Here is a 17,883-nt window from a genome sequence, read left to right on the forward strand (position 1 = left end):
TAGTTCTAGATAGAATATTTAGACATGACTTTCTTGAAGCAGCATTCTGGTACCCATAGAGCACTCCCATACACTGTTAGATCACCCTTACAGGAAGGCTCAGTGGCTCAAGAAGATGGTAATGGAATACAGAACCATTAATCTCTAGGTCACTGATTCAATATGGTTGTGACTAGAGCCGTGTGAATAACAGAATTTTCAGCTCACTAGCAATTTAACTTTAAAAAAATGTTTTGGGCTGACCAGAAATTAAAAAAAAAAAAAAAAATTGACAAATCAAAAAGTTGAAAAATTAATTTGGGCTCAAAAAAATATTTTGTCCTATTTTGAACATATCTAGCAGGGTTTTTTTTGTGTGTGTTTTTTTTTAATAAAATTGAAAGAAATTTCAATATGAAAACATGAAAAAAATCAAAACATTTCATTTGAAAATGTCCAAACACTTTCAATTTTGGAGGGATTCTTTGTTTTTGGGAGATTTTGTTCATGAATAATTCAAAGGAACTGACACAAATTTGTGAAAGGGTTAGGTGTCGCTGAGCCAGCATTTTTCTCCAAAAAACGTTTCAGCCAAAAAATTTCATACCACTTTAGCAGTGACCTAGAGTTATCATCTAGTGGATGTTCAGTGACCCATGTTAAATTAAAACTGGACACAGTCCAATCCCTACTAAAAAGCATCCATGGTATAAAACTACCATCACAACACACACTAATTGCCATTCCAGAAAGGGAATCAGGTGGGAAGGAAGGTCTGAAACCTCATCTGGAGCCTCGGTGGGAAGGAGCCACCAGAAAGAGGGAACAGGAGGGAGATCTGGAAAGGAGGGAAATGGGGAGTCATCAATGAGAAGGGACAAGAGGGATGAATTCAAGGGGTGGGGTAAGGAAGGAGAGATCTAGCAGTGAAAAAGAACAAGGCTCAGCTCTGGAGCAGGGAAGACCAGTGGGAGTGAGAAGTGGCAGAGGGCTCTTCTACACCAGGATTGGGAGAAGAGGTGGTGGGGTACAATAACCCCTGTACTGGATCCCACTGCAGCTGCATTAAAACTCTGAGGCAACCCCACAGGACGCCACATTTTTGAGAAGGGAGGTTCAGAAAAGCCATTTACACTGGGCTACAAGCACCAAGGAAGCACCAGAGTGCAGCATGAATGGAGCAGATACGTGTCAGTGGCCACAAATACTCAATGTCCCTTTTAATATTTGCTGGAGTACAAATAACTGCAAATGGCAGGCATACATATAAGGATCAAATAAAAAGCAAACATTTGGCACCCCTAGGATAAGGGGAAGACCAGCTTCCGGGGCTGTCCGGCGGATACATATTTTAATTTTCAAGAAAGGTGAAAGAGAAAAAATGCTCTGGCAGCATAACACATATTGTAAAGTACTTTCCATTCTCCCTATTATAGGTTATGTTTTCCATGAGGTGTACTATGGCTGCAGCTCATGCCAGCCACTCTGCAGAGCGCAGACACGGTCATTCTGTAGAAAAATACACTTGCAGCTACTCCACCACCCAGCCTCTCCCTTGACAGGGTGATCAGAAGTAATACCAGCAATCCCAGTGAATCAGAGGGATTTGTTCGGTAACTGTTAGAACTTGCCTCTCACATGAAGGAGATAATCTCCCATGATTTACTTTTACCATGGGATAGTCCATTCATTCCACAGATCTCAGGATTAGTCACATTTGGGATTTGATGTTTTTTAATTATTTTGAAATGTCATGAGCAATAACCCTCATAATTAAGCGCTTGTTAGTCTGGTTCAAAAGTAGAATTTGAAATTGTTAAATAACCTCCTTTGTTGTAGGAAAAGTAAAAGCAATTACACTGCCTGCTTTATACACCAGTCTGGATTAGTTGTTGGAAGACTGCTGGGTGAAGTCAGTCCATTCTTGGCATGCCTTGGGGGGGGAGGAGGGGGGGCTGATCCAAAGCCCATTGGAGTCTGGATACATATATGCATTCAAATCTCAGTATTTGTATCTCACGAAAAACAATCTGTTCCATTGATTGACCACTTTGCACTGATATTAGCACAGCAGTCTTATACAACAAGACAAGAAACAGCTGGACATGTCTTTGTGGTTGGTCATGCTTTGGCACTGCAAGACCTAACAGTGTGGTACTACTCTGAAAAGCAGCTTTATAAGCGATATTGTGAGGTTCCACGTTTATTGCCTTTCAGTGATTCCCAGTTCCGACTTCTCTGTTTCCAGGTAAAATGGTGGCTTTTCTAATGGCCAGTCCTGCAAAGTCAATCTGGGGCCTGAAAGGGAAACTCTTCACTCATGCATCACCACAAATAATGAAGCTTCAAGGGCAAAATCCTGCCATTGGTCACTTTCCATAGGCAAACCTGTTGTCTTCATATTATGCCCTCAGCTATCTTCAGTGATAGCAGTTGCAGAGGTGTGGCTGAGGGTGAATTTGGTCCTGCAACTGGAACTTTGTTAATAATTCTCTTGATGAATCATGAGCCAGAATGGAATAGATTCCAACTCACATTCTCATTGATGTGCTAATTATTATTAAAAGTAATAAAATGCTTATTTGCATCTCTAAAGGAGTAGATTCAATTCAGGGTACTAAGAAAGAAGAGCTGCTGTATAAGAAGGTATAACTTTTACAAAGTCACTTTTCTCACCATCACCTCACTTTAAGGACAAAAGTTTCCAACATACACAGGCAAAAGTGAGCACTCACTTTTCCAAATGCCTATGTTCAGGACATACATTTGGCCCTTAAATGTATAGCTTGCCTTTAGAATAAAGTCCCCTGTTGCATGAATCTGCTGTATACTCTGATTTCCTTTCAGCTCAACGAGCTTTCTCTTCACTTTTGGGGCTTTGGGTTCAGATCTTGAATCTTGGATCTTAAGTGAAAAAGAGGCTGCAGCTCATTTGCGTGGCTGAATTTCTGTTCGCATAGATGTTTCAGTTATCCAGTGAGTGAGCTGAAAAAAATCCCATGTGATACACCAGAAAAATCACGCATCATTATTAAGCAATAAGGAAAAGTGAATAGACAAAGTGAACCATCCCTGAATTTGACTAAAATTGGTCACAAACTGCTCACTGAACAATTCAGAGGAACATGTAAAAATAAAAGGGGCCTGATTCTGCTTTCACACCCTTTTAATACCAGAATAACTCTACTGACTTCAAATCCACCCTGCAGTTTGTTCCCAGCTAATTTGAAAAGGGGGCAAGGAGCTAAATGCATCAGATAAACTATTTACATTTGCTCTAGAAAAAAAAAAATTCTGACCCCTGCCTGCCTGGAAGAGATTAACTAATTATTATCAAGCAAAGACTCCACAGCTGGACAGAAGGGCTTTCTACAAGTCCCTGCACCTTCTAACAACTGTACAGCATACAGGGTCAGTGAGTGAACCCATGCATTTAGGGAGCGTTTGGATTTTACTGGAATGATTCACAATATAATATTGCTGTGTTCTTTGTGGATGTTTGATCTTCATGCTGATGTAATCCTCATTGTTTTGTACAGTTTCTTTTCTTTTGTCCACCTCGCAGCGTTGGGAGCAGTCATGAGACAAGGAGAACTTTCTGAAACATTAGTACTTCAAGTCCTCATAAAACTACACCTTCGTTGCCTGTGCAAATCCCTGACCCAACCCGGTTATATAATAACCCAGTGAACAACTTCCATGCCAAATATAGTTTATTAGGGAAATCAAAAGCATTTAAAAACATTATACAACATGTGCGTGGGCGATGCGTGTGCATCAAATGTGATGGGCAGAAGAGGAGGGGAATTCAGCCATTCAGGGCTTTGAGGAAGTGACACTAACAAAGAGCTTCGAATGGGATAGAATGATTTGTCAGACTCTGAAGATTTCTAAATGTGAGTATTTTGCTGAAAAAAGAATTAAATAAGGGCTCCTGGGTGTGGCCTACAGTATGTGTAAGGGAATCATTAGAATGTGAAGCCCCAAAATCAGGCCAGAGTCCGGGATCTTTTGCTCTCCACTGGGGGCTGTCATGGTTTGGGTAACATTCCAGCATGTCTGATCCCCTCAAATGGAGCAGAAACTCAAGCATTTCAGAAGTTGGGTTGGGTTCGGTTCACATACACATCTGTGAGGTTGGGTGCTCATCTAAAGCTTTTCCAACATCTCTGGGTCTGCACTGCTTTGCTAGAAACATCTCTAAAACTGGCTCTCTTTTTATCCCTCTGGAACTACCTGACAGTGGCACAACAAGACCCCAGAAGGCCCTGGTGCGGAATAGGTTCAGGGCCCCTTTCCCTGTCTTTGGGACTCACTGTCCCCTCCCTCTTCCCTGGCAGTCCCTCTCGGCTGCGACACAGCTCAACTTCTTCCAGGCTGGTGGAAGCATGAACAGGGATCCACTTGTAGGGCTAGAAACGAGCGTCCTCCAGGCTGGAAGCACAAGCACAGACAAGAACCCCCACCCCAATCGCCTGGATTCTAGCCACTGAGGGTAATATGTATATACAATCCAGTTACAGCTCCAGGCAGTGGGTCTATAGGATCCCAGATGCCTGCATCCTATGCACTGTGCCAGTCAAGGTTGGGCCCCCCATGATCTCATGAGCTCAGACGTGACTGCACCACTTGCACTATTGTAGTTATGCCACTGCTACCTGGTTAGAAAATACCACGAGAAAACACCTGCCTGCCCAGATTTCTGCTTCCAGTTCCAGCCAGGACCAAGAAGCACAGGGACATTTGAACTTTCCAAGTTAACCGTGATTTTTTTTTAAACCATACCAATGATTTGTTCATGGTGAAATCTGGGGCCAAATCCAATCTGGTTAATCCTAAATCTGGTGATAACATTGCAATTCTTAAAATACTTGCTGGCTGGTTTTGTGATGCCTATAATACAGTTTATGTAAATAACATCAGTGAATGACTTGTGGCATGACGTGACGTGGGAACTTTAATAAACACCTCTGGGGTATTAGAGAGACAAGGGGGTGAGGTAACATCTTTATTGCACCAACTTCGGTTGGTGAGAGAGAGAAGCTTTCAAGCTACACAGCGCTCTTCTTCTGGGACATGGATGTTTTACTTTGACCGTCTCAACTCTGTGGATTCTGATTCACTACTGGGGGAAAACATCTCTTTTGTCCTTACAGTGAAACATGCAAGATTACATGGGGGAATGTTTTCTAAAATCTTTTGTGAAAAGGACAGATTTCACCATCTCATGTCAAGTCCCTGGCTTTTCATTCCACAGCGCTCTGCATTGCTACTCTCTAAGCTAGTGGGGCTGAGGAGGGTGGCAGAGGGGACGCATTCAGGCCCTGAAGAGAAGATACAAGAACTGCAACACGCTGCTAGCTCATTTCTCCATGTCGCCTGAATGGGGAATGTAACAATAACTACCGGAGTCACTAACTGCTCTTATGGAAAGAAGGTGGAACTTAGGTGCAACCATGGATGTAATAAGATTGTAATTAATCAGCTGTGCTAGAAGGATACATTTGTAGCCCCAGAGTAAAGATCACCTTCTTTGTCTGGCATTCGTCTCTTTGAATCCTTGCACTTCCCCTTCCTGTTTCATCACATCAAGTTCAAACGCCTTGTCCTCACCTTCAAGGCCCTTCACAATTGTACCTCTTCCTTCGCTCTGTTCTTGTCTCTGATGGTGTCACTCCTTCAGTTCTGCCAGTGGCATCAACCCTCCCTGCCCTTCTGTCAACTTCCCACAGACATAACTGTGCCTTGTCCCATGCTGCTGGATTCTACATGTGCAACATCCTCCCCAAACATCTCCTCCTTCAAATATCAACTCTGTCACAGTGCCTATAAGAAAGAAGACAAGGATTGATGGCCAGTTGAGAGGCATGTGGGGATAACTGGCATTTACTCAAAATATTTTTTTCAAACTTCAAGTGTATATAGGTGTTTAAAGAATGTATATATTTGACCGTACTCCTGTCCTGCCACTCTAGATGTGTCCCTTTTCTTATATTGTAAGCTTCTTGGGGAAGGGATTTCTTTTACTTATAGGTAGAGCTTCTGCTTTTCAGGGGTTATTAATTTCAGTTTTTGAGGTTTATTTGTAGCTATTTTTGAATTCTATCTAGATGTCCAAAAATTGGAGGGAGGGTGTTGGAGGCTCTCTACAGTGTACACAAAGGATCTCTTACTAGTGTTTCCTAATGCACTTTAACGTGTGTTCAAACAGCACTACATTAAAACACACTAGGGAAATTTTGGTGCACACCAGAAGGGTCAACATGGACCAATTAATGCACAACACGTTAGTGCACTTTAGAAATCATCACACACCCATAGTCTGCATTGTGCTTCAAGTAGACAATCCCTTAGATACAAGTAACCATTTCTGGTGTTTACTACATAAACAACCATTTCTTTCCCCCTCTCCCCCTTTTTTTTGATAGGGGGTGTTTTATTGGTGTTTATCAGTTAAAACCGAAAATCAGAAGCCCTATTTATACGTTTGTACAGTACTGAGCATAATGGGATGCTGAATCTGATTGCGGTGTCTAGGCACGACTGTAATATAAATGTTAGCCAACGATTCAATAACGGAGAACCCAAGCACTCAGCTTTTGGGTCAGACCGTGCGTGCATGATGAGATAAGCCCACTCTCAAATAAGTAGAGGTCTCCTAAACCAAACTAGAAATTTGAAAAGCACCTTCAGGCTTCAGTTTGCAGGCACTATGTTTACTGCATCTGGGATCAAATTTACTCTCTGTCTTTAACTTGAACACTTTCATTTCCATTGCTGCTGAAGCATACAAAAGATCAGTGTCAGTGTAAGTGAATTTTAGGGATAATACAAGAATTGCCTGGCAGGGATGAAGCACCAGTTTCTTCAGATACCCTCCACCACCTACACTTCTCCCACTGCTCTCACCACTTCCCTCTTCTTCCTGTTTTAAATCAGATGACACTATTCATTGCTGCTACACCTAGTCCTAGCATTTTGGAGTCCCAAGGATAAAGGAAACCATTTTCAAAAGCATGAATTGCATAACCCCAGGACTGGTTCTGCAGAAGAGAATAAAAACAAAGCCAACAAAATCGTTGCCTTAGATATTCTTTTCACAGCATGCCTAGTTTTCTGCTACATTAGCTTTTATAATTGTGCGTGCCTCCTTTCCAAGTATGTCATGTTTCCTGCATTGAAAAGATAGAGTCCCGTGTTTGGGCACTGGTACAACAAAAGGTACATGTGCATTGTGTTCACGTACTGTTCCTTTAACAATGGCTCTATTCAAAGAAAATATTGGATGCAGTCATTCCCCTCCCCAGACTGCACATCAAAGTGCCAAACTCACCCAGGTGTACACTCAGGCCTGGTCTACACTGACAATGTAGGTCTACGTAATGTGGCTTATGTTGACCACATAAAATATGCGTGGCATGTCACTCCACTGGCATGTCAGTTCCGCCGACCTAAATCACAGTAAAATTGGACTTAATAAAACCACCTCCGCAAGTGGCATAGCGCTGGAGTCAAATTCTGTGGGTGAAATGAGCGTAAGTGTAGGCAGAGAGCAACGTAAATCAACGTCATTGGCCTCCGGGAGTATCCCATAATGCTCTTTTTTGACCACTCTGCACATTTGCAGTCTGCTGCACTGTGGCCACATAAACAGGAAATAGCTCCTCCTTGCAAGCCCCGGGAAATTTTGAATTCCCATTTCCTGTTAGATCAGCGTGCAGAGAGTTTGCCAGCACAGCTGATCATGGCGACTGCATGCCCCAAACGTGCTCCAGCCTGGAGTCGACCTGAGGTCTTCGATCTCATTGATCTGTGGGGCAAAGAGTCTGTTCTGCCTCAGCTCAGAGCAGGCAAAAGAAATTTGGATATCTACAAAAAGATATGTTGGAGAAGGGGCACAACAGGGAAACGCAGCAGTGCCGCATCAAGATCAAAAAGCTGAGGCAGGCTTATCAGAAAACTAGGGAAGCTAACAGTCGTTCTGACTCCTCACCAAAAACATGCCGTTTTTACGAGGAGCTGCATGCGATTCTCGGCAAAGACCCCACCGCTATGCCACCACGCAGCGTTGATACCTCGGGGGAATCCGAGGCCAGGATGAATGAGGACAAGTCTGTGGACAAGGAGGAGGAGGAGGATGAGGAGAACATGGGGCAGGCAAATGGGATATTCCTTCTCCCTGAAAGCCAGGAGCTGTTTGCAACACAGGAGCAGCCCACCCAGAGGCAGGAAACCGTGACTGACTGGGATGCCAGGGAAGGCACATCTGGTGAGAAAAGTTGATTATCTGTTTGTTTGGACTGGGACAAGAAGGGAGTGGGGGAGGGAGTACATTGCATTGTGGGAGGACAACAACCTTCCCAAAAGCCTCTGTGGCTAGTTGCACTGTGGGACAGCTATCTACGGTGCACTGCTTTCGACCCAAGCACAGCTAGTAGGGACACAATCCCCCCAACGCAATGAACATGGTGTGATCACGCTCCTCCGACTTCTAAAATTTGACAGGTGAAAGTTGATTTAAAATAAATCGACTTCACTCTGCAGTGTAGACATACCCTCAGCCTTTTGCTATCGAATAAAGTACTCTGCTCCTGGTTTATGCAACACAAAAGTGCCCCTAACTAGGGCAAGTAACTCAGCAATAAGATCTATGTTTATGTCGCTTAATCTGGTACACACAATCTAACTACCCATATAACTCTTTTTAAAATGGCTAGATTGTAAAAATATCACACGTAGCATAACACATAGCCGGGGCTGTGTGGGGGACGGTTGTGGGCTGCAACAAGTGAAGTCTGCTGTGACATGAACTGTAATTTTCCAGATCACCAGGCAAACGAGCATGAGTGTGTTTCACTGCTATAAAGCATGAACTATGACTGCCCTGTATTGTCCCTGTTGACCAGATCAGTTTATGACCACCATCTTCTGGGCTTTGCTGTATACCTCGCAGCCTTTATTATCTGGGATTTCTTGTTTCTCCAGGCTGTATTGGCCTCCCTGCCACCCCAAAGAATTGCACGAATTTCACAGGCAGAACAATTTCTTGCTAAATCAGCCAGATATGAGTAGAACTTTGGTTGATTATATTTTATTCTCCTCTCGGAAATGGTGTCTAACTTCCATTCACATTCATGTGAGTACTATGCATGCAGTGGCAAGAAAAATATACAAACTTATATACATAGCATGATGTCTCAAACAGTGTGCAGTCAGTACATTTCTAACTGTAGTAGGTAATATATTACAAATACTAACATATTAAATGCTCGTAACACAGCAGGACTCACCCCTTCATCAAACTATTCCTCAAAGAACCAGAGCAGAAGAAAAGTTGGCAGCACATTCAAAGGGATAAACCTACAAGTAAGCCAAAGAGTAGGATGGAGAACTGAAGGCTCTTTCTAGATAGAACCCATTGGTTTTTATTACCATATACAGCACAAAGGTACCATGGTAACAGGTGTTTCAGAAATGCTGGTGCTTTGAGATAGGTTGGTGGATAGAGAGATAGTTTGAAATATAATCTTTTCATTCCTATGTATACATATGTAGTAAGAAGTGAGAGCTTAAGGCCTGTAAAATAGGCTAAGGCCTAAATGGAAAAAGCCGAGTGAACAGAAGTATAAGGGGTCACTCAAGTTAACTGAGACTGGTATAGAAAAGTGCTGATTCTGCAAGGTTGTAAGACTGCCAAAATATTACTAAAATATGGAGTAGGTATAAGAGAACTAACCAAGATACTAACTCTCTGAAATGACACTTTTATGGGTAGAAATGATGCATGGAGTGACGGTGCCCAAATCAGCCAATCAACGGAAAAAGGTGGTATTAGACTACGTCAGGAGGGTGGCAACTACCTACGTGAAAGGGGGCAGACCGAAAGTGTATGTAACAGTGTATAAAAGAGGGTGTCAGAGGGAACACCGGTGTCCGGTCTAGGGGATAACGGAAAATCCTGCCGTTGGGCCGAGACCATTGTAACGCCGCCAATATGAAACTGACCCAGAGATACTCTGTAAGTCATTTCTCATTGTGCTGCACGCAATAAACCTGGCTTGGGCGCCTTCGTTACTCAGCTAATCTGTGGTCGTGTCAACTCATTCGATCGTGAGAGCCGTCTCAGTTTCCTGCGCAGAGCTGGGACAGCATCTACACAGGGACACACGCACGCAGCCTACACTGATAAACATCGGTAACCAACACACCGAGTACCACACTGTTACATACACTTTCGGTCTACCCCCTTTCATGTTTCCCTTATGGGAACAGCAAAGGAGAGAAAAGAGAGGAATTGCAGAAACTATACTGAGAGGCCCAGGTCTTGGCATGTCCATATGGAATTCAGCAGATATTGAAAATCTTAATTTAAAAATAAATAGTATTGTAAGTGGAATAGGAAAGGCAGTGAAGACAGGAGGAGGTATCAGTAGCCTACTGTTGAACCAACATGCAATCACTATTGATAATATGCATCTCATAGCCCAAGGGTTTGAACATCTTAATGCAAGAATACTTACAATAATTAATAGCATAGAACAAAATGATGCATCCTTGGCCGTGGCTTGTGTGGCTTATGGAAATCGTGTGCTAGAAATAATTCAGCAAACTCTATTGCAACTAAAACTGCAGGAATGGCCGCGATTATTAAGTCACACAACCATTCTAAAACAAATACAGAAGCAAGGAGTGGACCACATCAATCCAGTATTTTTACAGTTTGCTAAATTTGATAGAGTACCAACTCGGGAGCACGAGGATAGGAAAACCCTAAACATCATGATGGCCATCCCAAGATGGATACAGGCCCAAGTCAAGGTATATTACGCCAACAGTGTGGGAACATTGATGAACAATACATATATACAATACTACCCTACTGTAAGATTGGTAACTGACACAGGTCTAGAAATTAACCAGGCCTGTTGTACCAAACATAATGGCTGGTGGCTCTGTGAATGTTATGCTACAATTGACACCAATAACACCAAAAAAGGCTGGGCCCGATTGGTACAAAAGGAATTGGTTAATGAAGTAGTGCGAATAAATGATGTGGTATGTGCTTTGGGGTATTCCAATTTCACTATACATGGGTACTCGTGCCCTGGAAGGGGGACAGGATTCTGTGTATCAATAACCAGTACTATCCAAATTGGAACTCATGCTTTTTGGTCCACCAGCAGTGTGAACACTCTTGCTGAAATTGTTCCTCCCCTGGACATATCCAAAGCTTATTAATTGAAATGTTCCCTCCAATAGAACATTTGAAATTAGATATACATGATTTAGTGGCAAGAAGTAAGGAATCTCTAATACCAATAGCCAATCTCATTCAACAACAGATGGATGAGATAGATAGTGTACAAAGTGCATTACAGACGCTTTGGTGGGCAATCCCAGAAGACATTACCCTACACCCAATAGTCCGAACACTTAGTGTATTATTGATGGTAATACAGGGACTAACAGTCATTGCTTTGGTGGGCATGTGCTGCTATATGCGACACCAAACAAGAAGAGCCATCCTCCAAAATCATGTGGAAAGAAGTATGGAATTCGCTATCAATACTGCCATAACAATATCATCATATCAAATGCAACAAGGTTCATAATCATATATTATCACATATATCATATAGTTCATATATTCATTGTCATAGCAATATTATCATATCAAATGCAATAAGGTTCATAATAATATATTATCACATATATCATATAGTTCATATATTCATTGTCATAGCAACATTATCATATCAAATGCCATAAGGCTTATAATCATATATTATCATATATATCATATTTCATATATTCATGGTTATAGTAATTAATATATCTATTAGAGGTATATTTTAACACAAAGTATCAGCACTATAACAACAGCATGAACTACTGAACCCCACTAAATAAAAATGGTCTCGGACCTAACATTCCCAGGCCCACCATAAGGGACCAAAAACAATTGGGAATAAAATCTGCCCATCAGTCGTACGAGGGAATATGCAGACTAAGGGACAGATGAGGCATGAATGTATGGATAGCAACAAAGGAGGTGACCACATAACAGTGTTTAGCCCACTGGGTTACCTTTAAGTCCATGCATTATGCTTTTCCGGGATGATGGGTAAACATCCTCCCCATAAAAAGACAAAAAGCGGGGGAATGTAGTAAGAAGTGAGAGCTTAAGGCCTGTAAAACAGGCTAAGGCCTAAATGGAAAAAGCCGAGTGAACAGAAGTATAAGGGGTCACTCAAGTTAACTGAGACTGGTATAGAAAAGTGCTGATTCTGCAAGGTTGTAAGACTGCCAAAATATTACTAAAATATGGAGTAGGTATAAGAGAACTAACCAAGATACTAACTCTCTGAAATGACACTGTTATGGGTAGAAATGATACATGGAGTGACGGTGCCCAAATCAGCCAACCAACGGAAAAAGGTGGTATTAGACTACGTCAGGAGGGTGGCAACTACCTACGTGAAAGGGGGCAGACCGAAAGTGTATGTAACAGTGTATAAAAGAGGGTGTCAGAGGGAACACCGGTGTCCGGTCTAGGGGATAACGGAAAATCCTGCCGTTGGGCCGAGACCATTGTAACGCCGCCAATATGAAACTGACCCAGAGATACTCTGTAAGTCATTTCTCATTGTGCTGCACGCAATAAACCTGGCTTGGGCGCCTTCGTTACTCAGCTAATCTGTGGTCGTGTCAACTCATTCGATCGTGAGAGCCGTCTCAGTTTCCTGCGCAGAGCTGGGACAGCATCTACACAGGGACACACGCACGCAGCCTACACTGATAAACATTGGTAACCAACACACCGAGTACCACAACACACACCTTATGTTCTCAACTCAAGCCCATCTTTCTGAGACCCAGCTCTTGCTAAACTTTTCAAAGAGAAAGTTGACGCAGTCTGGCAAGCTTTCTCTTCCTATAAATGGAGCAACTTTCCTCCTCCAATGCACCTATTGATAAAGCTGTATGAAAGACATGTTTTTTTAATTCATAGATTGAGGTCCCAGTTTGTTAAAATCATGGTTTTGGTGTGGGGCCAAATCTGAGTGAGGCAGATTGCTTCACCACTCATTCAAATTTGGTGGGGTGGGTCAGGCCAAATGTGAGTGAGTAGTGTTAATGGCACATGGAGTCACAATGCCACGCACATATGCAGCAACTACAAAAACCTGTGGGGTGTGTTGAAAGTTGCAGTTTTCAAAACAAAATTGTGGCCCACAATTTTCTCAGTCTTACCTATTGCCTCACTCATCTTTCAAATCCTTCCTCAAAACACACTTATTTCAGCTAGCCTTCCACCACTAATGGCTACTCAGGAGTGGTCTGTCATGAGTCCAAGTCCTCACTTAATAGGATGAAAAGAAAGAAAGATGTACATTATAATGGAAATGAGTACAGCCCCTGGGCATACTGGTAGTACAGTAATGAGAATGGTCTTGTGGTTAAGGCATTGGGCTGAGACTCAGGAGATCTGAAGGCCATTCCCCCTTCAGACAGTTGTTTCCTGTTCGACTTTGAGCAAATCATTTAACCTACCCCTGTGCCTCTGTTTCCCATCTTCAAAATTGGGATTATGATAATAATACTTCCTTAGCTCGCAGAAGCATTGGAAGGATAAAATCCTTTAGTGATTGTGATGTGCTCGGAAACTCTGAGAACGAGAATCAGGACCTACGTAATAGAAATAACAGCTCTTCGTACTTAGATAGAGTTTTTCCATCTGCAGATCTCAAAGCAATTGACACCGCTGTGCAAACTTTATTACAGATGACGTAAATGAGGCACAGAGATTAAACAACTTGTCAAAAGTGGCACAGTGAGTCTGTGGCACAGATCTCAGGGACACAGGACCATCCACATAGAAGGGTTGTGTCTTTAAACAGGCTCTGCAACCACTGTTGCTCTGCCCCTGCTCATGGCTTGAGGCACTCCAGCTGGTGCCAGCCTTTGGGACCTTCCTTCCAAATGCAGATGGAGATGCTTAGGAAAGTGAACTACCTCTGACCTGCTCACCCCTCCTCCAAAGTGCTTCTGACCCCAGCCTGTCCACTCACTGATCTCCAGTGTGCAATGGCAAAGTATGATCTGTAATCACTGAAATGGATAAATAAAATGCACCCAAGAGCCTTTCTACTTGCATATCATATCACTAATCACACCCACCATAAGTTCATGATATCTTTAATGGCTGTGATATCTATATGCATCCAGTTGCAAGCCTCTAGGTACAATACCCTTATCATGTACACCTATTGAACCATATAAAAATAGTAATTATTACTAGTTAATAATACAATATAAATTAATTTGTGACTATGAATAATCTTCTCCAATCACTCATGTGAATGGATAAAATAGGGAAAGCTATGAGACATCACAGTAAGATACTTCTGATGTAATTGTGATGTTATAAATTACATTATTGTATGACTCACTCCTGTAAATTCAGGATTCAGGGAGGGTAATTAATATATAACACCAACTCTTCATAACACTGACTCTAGGCTGTTGCCCGTAGCACACTGCATTAAAATGAGATAGGAATTGTATGTCTTTTTAGTGAGACAGCAGCCTCTAATACCAGTAAGTAGAGGTTTGCTAGTCTTCATTTCTCGTAGCAAGCAGGTTCAATTCTAGAAATCTCCAGCCAAGAAACTAAATCAACTATATATTAGCCAGTTTGCCTTACTGATGCTGTTTTCTGGGGGAAAGGAGGTGTTTGAGTGGTTTTGTTTTCTCTCTCTCTCTCTCACACACACACTCACAAAGGAGGATAGAACAGATGACCTAACAGGTCTTTCCTTTCTCTATCAAAAACATACTAATACAGTAAACCCTTCTTAATAAGGGATATGTAGAGGTCACTTTACCCCTCACTTAAATATAGCTGCCTTGAGGTAAACCAGAGTGGCTGATTAAAACACACAGAGGTAGTGAAGAAGAATACCATAAGAAATTGATATCGCAGCAGGAATTTTAAAGAGATAGATTGTATTTATCTCTGCACCCATGAATAGTTGAGCATTATCTGACCAGGAAACCAGTTAATTTTGCTCAAACATTCTAAAAAAAATTTCCCCTCCTGACTGAGGCAAGCAAGAGAAAGTTCCATCTTACGGGAAGTTGTTTGCTAAAACAAGAAGTCAATGAAAAACAGGGATTGCAAAGGAAGTCAAAATTCAGCCTTTACTATTGTGGGATGCTACTACACTCACCGTGCATGTATTATATGTTTTACATCATTTTCTGCTTTACAATATGCACTGAATGTTTAATTATACATACTGCTTTCATTACCTTTTCTTTTGATGTGGTGGAAACCAGACATCAAATACATTTCTGATTGATATTCTTATCAATGTTGAATATCAGAAGAATTGCTTTCTGCATTACAGGAATTAACTTAGGAAAAAACCATGCTTTCCATGTATAATTTTTTTTTTAAATATACCAATTCTGGAAACTGCATTTCTTGGGAATACAAGAAATTAAGCCGATAGCACATTAAAAGAATTGTTTTAATTCGTTATAAATTCCTTTGCAGTAACACTAAACATGATGGTAGAGGCCTACTATAGTTCAGTAGTAATTAACTGGATCCTTTTAATAAAATCTTAGCAGGGAGGCTTGCAAAAAGTTATGAAACATGCAATAATGGAGCACATGCAGAGGTAAAGTCATTTTACAAGTGTCATCAGTCCCAATTTGTTAATGATGATGTCCCAAAATTATGCATACCATGCAGAATCAGATGCAGATTTCATCAGGTCTAGATCAGGGTTAAAGTAAGGTGATGACCATACACAGCTGCTTTCACTTTCATGCTTCCCAGGGAATTTCTAAAGATTACCTGATTGCTTCATCAATTGTCTCTGTGGGACATTAACAATTGGCACACTCTGCTCTGCACAGACTCTAGGATACTGTGCTGGAAACTTGTTTACTTGCAGACTTTGCGGACTGGAACCTCATCTAGTGTAAATTGACATAGATTCAATGGAGCTACACAGATTTACACCAGATGAAGATCTGGCCCAGTGTTTTTGTGCCAGAACCATTTTGCATTTGATTGCCGGATCTGAAATGAGCTGGTGGTCTCAGAACAGGTACTGGACATATGCTAACATAAAAAAAAACCCAGCATCCCTGTGAATTGCTGCCAATAGGCAAACTTTGTTGGCAGTTTCTACAGGGAGACGGGACTGAACGGTCATAGAGATTGAATCATCGTCTCTGTTCCCCCTTCTAAATCATTCCTGGAGCAGGGTGAGGACACTTATTCAAATGTTGCCTATTCTGTACCTTCTCTGCTTACATACTGGCCAGCTCCATCACTGTGCACCTGCACTAAATTAACTTCACTACTTTTTTCAAAAGACAAGTATATATTAAACATCCCCAGTTGCCTTACAAATGGGCTGCTATTTTAAACATGCTCTGGATTTCTTAAAGAATAATTAAAAGCCCATATCCCACCTGAAACCTGTTTCACTATTACTCATAATACCTGGGGAAAAAAAACCCACCAAATGTAATATGACTTTGAAGATGTGTGTTTGCCTGTGCTGGGGAGACTACCTCCCTAGACCTAGCCATACCACCTAGTGGCTCAAACTCAGGGATTGGCTGTAGGGGAACACAGCCCCACCCACTTCACCAGGTTCCAACCAAGGGCCTATAGCGGGCAGTTCAGGATCTGGAGAAGGATACCACCCAGCCTACTATCTGAGTTACTTCAAACCGTGTCCCTGTCTCTCCAGAGGCACAGCAAAGGCCTGGCCATTGGCCCACTGCACCACCCATCAGAAAGGGGTCAGGAGGTTCCTTCCCCACTCACAAGTAGATGCTCCACTGTCCCTTATGCGGTGGCTTGCAGCTCTGAGCTGAGGTCCAGTCCAGGGCAACATGGAGCCTACTGTATTACTGTATTGGCTCCCTTGCACTGACCATCCTGACTGAGGTGTGCGGTGCCCTATTGAGAAAACAGTCCTCAGGCATGTCTGGGTGGAACCTTCTGCGACCAGACCTACTCCAGAACCCCTGTTCACCAGTATGGGGTTTGTACACCCCATCTCCTCAATGCCGTAACTGTGTGATCTTATTATAACCCTCGTTCTACCTTTCGCCTTCTACCACTCTTGTTTATTACTCATTTGTTGTGTCATGGTTGAATCTAGATTAAAAACTCTTCAGGATAGGGACTGTGTCTTTATTTGTTTCTCTGAGGGCCATGGAACAAACAAAGAGTGGAGCAACATATTGTCATAAGTGTTAATGCTTTACTGTTCCTGATTGTAATACTTAAGCAAAAGACCTGACCAGGAACCATGGTTTTATTCCTAATAGGTACAAAACTAGTTGCGATGCACGCTGTAAATTGTACTTGTCCTTCACTATATGATATCAGCCAAGCCTCATGATCCTTCATTTTATAAATCTGAATGTGCGGGCATCTGAATTCTGTGCAATATCTTTACTCAGCATTGTTCCTCGTGTTAGCCAGATACTAAGTAAACACTCAGGCAATTTTTTCCTGACTCATGCTGTCTTAAATATAATGTTCTGTTTCCAGCAGCAAATGAAGACTCGGGGCTAGAGTCTGCACTGACTGAGCTCAATGTAATAGTTGCATAGGCACAATTGAGGGGTGAATATGGCCTTTGAGCTGCAAACATTGCCTTGTCACCACCTATATCATATTTCAAAAGAAACAAACTAAAAGTTAAGTGCTATAAAATGAGGGAAAGGAGGAGATAAGATGACTCTAATATACATTTCTAATCCATTCTGATATGCTAGTTTCAATTAGGGGTCAAGATTTCACCTGTAGAAAAGTACCTATGACCACATGAAATTACCAGTGTTTTAATTCTTATTGTGATGAAA

The sequence above is a fragment of the Emydura macquarii genome, unplaced genomic scaffold (genome assembly GCF_026122565.2).
Source record: "Emydura macquarii macquarii isolate MOO-44397 ecotype Brisbane River unplaced genomic scaffold, CSIRO-AGI_Emac_v2 contig_705, whole genome shotgun sequence".
Lineage (NCBI taxonomy): Eukaryota > Metazoa > Chordata > Testudines > Chelidae > Emydura > Emydura macquarii.